At 41.7% G+C, this 4,511-nt stretch overlaps 1 pseudogene; it reads left to right on the top strand.

Annotated features, from left to right (window-relative positions):
* The first annotated feature begins 3,164 nt into the window (after positions 1–3,164).
* LOC127206974 (coiled-coil domain-containing protein 43-like) lies at positions 3,165–3,753 on the top strand (annotated as a pseudogene).
* The last annotated feature ends 758 nt before the right edge of the window (positions 3,754–4,511 follow it).

Below are 4,511 nucleotides of genomic sequence, written 5' to 3'. Positions count from 1 at the left end.
TGAAGAAATGTAAGTAAGGATATAATCAAAATCTTTACTGGCGTGTGAATATTGCATGGCAAATAGAAATTTTTATTTAAACTTTTCCTGAGCACATTTTAAATATAGTGAAAAAATGTCTTCAAAAAGAATTAGTTGTGACATTGTTCTCTAGTGTCAAGCCAAACAAACACAGTTCTCTCTCTTTTTCAAAGAAATGCCTTTTTGCAAGAGATGGATCCCCATAAAACCACAGCAGACCTAAAGGAGTTCTGGAGTCCAATCTCAACTGCTATGTCTACAACAGGATTCCTGCACCCATGTCTCACAGATCATTGCAGAATCTGGACAGATGATTCAAAGAGCCAGAGGAACAGGAAGCTTGCTGATTGTTTCCTAAAAGTAAAAACTCTACCAGATTGGGAGCAGAGCTGTGAAATGCTGACCTCTGCACATAACATTGACATTGCTTGCCTCATCTCACAGCAGCTGATGACCAAGACAGAATTTTAGGACAGGTGGGGGTCTCCGAGCTCCACATTCCTAACTAAGGAGTGATTGGCAGTCAATTGCAGTGGAGGGAAAGAGAATCCTTCTTCTTTGTGGATATAGCCCCTAGTAAGCTACTTACATTCCAGTGGATGGCCACAGACACATGTACATGTGGGCTGTACTAATTGAGCCCAGGAGGTTATTAATAACAGTTTTACAATGGCAGTCATAAATTGGAAGGGTTTTCAGAGTGGGGAGCGCTAGAGTAAGTGAATGGGAGGGAGCAATGAACAGGTATATGTAACTTTCTAAGAATGAAAGTATTATTTCAAAAGAAGTCTTAATAAGTTGCAGGGTCCCTTTACAAACTGTTTCTAAAATTATTTTTCTTGTGTGAGTTTTTGAAATAAATCTGGAAAAGCAGTTTTTGAGAAATAGCTCCTAGAATACAAAACTCCAAATTCCCTAGATTGTTAAAAAATGGTGGAAACAGGTGACTTGGAAGTCAGGTAAGGTGGCAGCTTAATAGCTATTAAAACAAAACAAAACAGAACAAATATACAAAACAAAACAAAAAAAAACCTCACAGCATTTTACTCTAGGAAAGATAGTTTTTGAAATTTGTCTTTCTGTTTTAACTCTTCTGTGTGATCCACGGGAGTGACTAACAACACCTCAAAGCTGAGGGCGGATTTTATTTGTAAGAAAACAGGAAGTATAATCTGATTAAACTTCAAAAGACTTTAATTGAATCATAAGCAGGGAGAAATAGTTCACTTACTGAGCACATGGTTCAGTCTAAACTCTGAACTCCATAGCCACATGGTCATCAGGTAAAAGATTTAACATATCAAACCTCATTGCTTCTTGTATCCCAAGATTGCAAAGATATTTGAGTGGTATAAACCTTGAGAGTTTGTGGTAACATCAGTGTACAGGGCGCCTATCATGTGACAAGCTCTCATGTTTACCAAGTGTGGCCAGTCACCATCTCACTGTTTCAGTCTTTGTTAGTGAGAAAACAGGTCAAATTTACGACCTACGTTAGGACAAGGTTGCTGGGATCTGAGTACAAATAACACTGGAAGGACATGTGTGGGGAACTGCCGCTGTGCTGGTACTGACCATTACTTGTTTTTGTCTGTAGTTGAGACATTACTTGTTTTTCTCTGCAGTGAAACATTGTGTTCCACTGGTTGCCTTCATTTTCCCTGTCTTGAGTGTCATTATTTGGCCCTTGGTTTGCTCCCTCTTGGGGACTTTCCACAGTGTTGTTCAATTGCTGGTTCCTCCCCTATATAAGCAGTTTTGTTTACTCCCAATAAACAGCATTCTCTTAGCACGAATGACCCATTGTTGTGTCGTCTTTTCAATCCACAGACCCTCGCCTTAGCTAGACAAGCAGCACGGGTGCTGCATGCATGCTTACTAGTGAGGAGGAGAGGGCCGGATATAGCTTCAGTGAACATTTTAGAATCTTAAACATGTCCAAATTTCTTTCATATTTAGTACCTAGATCAAACAAAAAATTTCTTTCTCCCTGGGCAGTGGAGAAGAATTCTATGCAACTACCATATAGCAATTAAGCCAGATGCATTTCTGATTACACAGAACATTTTTTCCATTGAAATCAAACTATTGAGAGAAGCATGGGAGAATGGCAAAGTAGAAGGATCCAGAGGGTCCTAGAAAACTACAAGTAGAACATTATGATAGGCAGATTTGGGCCCAGGGGTCCCGCTCAAACTAAGGCACCAGCCAAGGACAATACAGGCGGTAAACTTTAAACCCCTACCCAGATCTAGTCAATGGTCAGAACAGTCTCCACACTTGAGTGGAGAGTGGGATATGACTTCCTCAAGTACTCTGGTGCCTCACATTTGACCATGTCCCCTGGAGGGGGAGACCTGGTGGCACTCAGATGAAGGACAGCAGGTTACCAAGAAGAGACTTGATACCCTATGAGCATATACAGGGGGAGGTAATCCCCCTCAGGAACAGTCATAGGGGAAAGGAATAAGAGGAAAAGGGGAGGGAGGGAAGAAGGGGAGGACACAAGGGATGGGATAGCCATTGAAATGTAACAAGAATAAATTAATAATAAAAAATTTAAAAAAAAAGAAATCAAACTACTATGGAGAAGGAAACATAACAAACAAACAAACCACTCCCCCAACAAACAAACAAATAACAAGAGAAAAAAAGGAAAAGAAGAAAAAAAGGAACAGCAATAGAACAATAGCAATAGCACATCAGGAGTTTTGTGACCTGTGATCTCACTGTTTCTGGATTCACATGGGTGAAGGGAGTGTGAAACAGGAACAATCTGAACTCTGAAAATCCCACATAAGGAAAAGACATGTACGACTACAGTATAGTTCAAAAACCAAGGAACTTGGTCTCCAGCGTGGCAGCACCCAGCACAGTGGTCTCTGCAATCCTCAGTGAAAGCTATGGAGGGGATTTTGGATCCTAGCTGGATATACCTTTGGAGGAGCTGAGAGTGCACTGAGTTTACTTCCTCCTTGTCCTGCAGGGGTGAGGGGAAGAAGGAAGCGGAGTAGGAGAAGGAGGAGGAAGAGGAGGAGGTGGAGTAGGAGGAAGAGGAGGAGCAGGAGAAAGAGGAAGAGCAGGAGGAGAAAGAGGAGGAGCAAGAGGAGGAGGTGGAGTAGGAGAAAGAGGAGGAGCAGGAGGAAAAGGAGGAGCAGGAGAAGTTGGATGCCCTGTGGGGTATCCACTCTGCTTTCCTGGATGATTCCCTTCCTGATATCTGTAAGGAAACTGTAGAACAAAGGTCAGAAACATGGAATGTCACCACCAAAGTAAAGTAAAAAAAGAAGATGAAGTGCAGACCAGTACCACCTTGACCCAGAAGCAGGCCCAGATGGGGGCGAAGCCTAGGGTGTTTTTAGAAGATACACAGAGGAAAGCCACTCTGCTGGCTCAGTATGCCGGTGTGTCTGACTTAGAGGATGAAGCAGATGAGAAAGATGATTCTGGTGCTTCAACAACAAACATGAGTTCTGACAAATCCCTGTCCAGAAATACCAGTGTGGAAATTGCTGAGAAATTGGAGCAGACTCACTTCAGAATGAGTCCCGGAGGAAGACAGAAATGGACACGCTGCAGAGGGAGGAGGACAGACTAGCCAAGCAGGAGCTCAAGGAAAAGGAAAAGGACACCGAGAGGGGAACACAAGCAATAACCTTGACCCATTCTGTGCCCTCCACCCAGGAACTGTGCGTCCCTGTACTTAAGGCTTCCTCCTTGTTTACGTGTTAAAGAGGAAAACAACAATCGCTTGTAATTACAAAACGCGCCTGTTTTGGTGGTGTGCGCAAACAATTATACTATCTTTACCAAACATCTGTAATTAGGGTAACCTTTCTACTTCAGTACTGAAATCCTGTGCTTTTTTGGTTTTTTAGAAAGGTCTTCCCTCTCTGTATGATCAGCAGATTCATAAAACTAACATCCTGAAGGAAACAAGAGTATCCCTTCTGAGATTAAAAAAAAAAAAATGTGTGAATTGCTTGTGAGGCGATGTTTGCCTCAAAATATTGTGGGTTGTTGTTTTGGGACAGGGTTTTTGTCCGTAGTCCAGGCTACCCTTTGCACGCGTTGCAGTGCCCCTGCCTCAGCGTCTCAGCCTTAGAAGCAAGGGCATAAAGAGTCACACCTGGCTTGTAGTCTTTTATGGCTGAAATAGCAGGGGAAGAGTACTGCCTAGATACAGATTTTATGTGACATCAAATTAAGTGGAAGAAGTTAGTTGGAGTGTGAAAAATCTAAGAATTTTTTTTGGTTATGTTTTCTGTATATTTTTTTTCTCCACGGAGTAGGAACCATGAAAATGATAGGAAAAAAAAATCCTGGATAACTTTCCATAACAGTAAACAATTATCTTTGTTTTCCAAGTTACTGTCCTAGGGTGCCTAAGCTACATCTTACTTAATTTTGAATGAACTTTATTAAAAAGTTTTTTTTTTAATGTGTCACTTGGGCTCAGGATGTAATTGTGCTGAAAACTTACCTAACAT

This window comes from Acomys russatus, chromosome 24 (assembly GCF_903995435.1).
Source record: "Acomys russatus chromosome 24, mAcoRus1.1, whole genome shotgun sequence".
NCBI lineage: Eukaryota > Metazoa > Chordata > Mammalia > Rodentia > Muridae > Acomys > Acomys russatus.
Note: the sequence above shows the minus strand (reverse complement) of the source record. Positions and strands in the feature narration are given on the sequence as shown.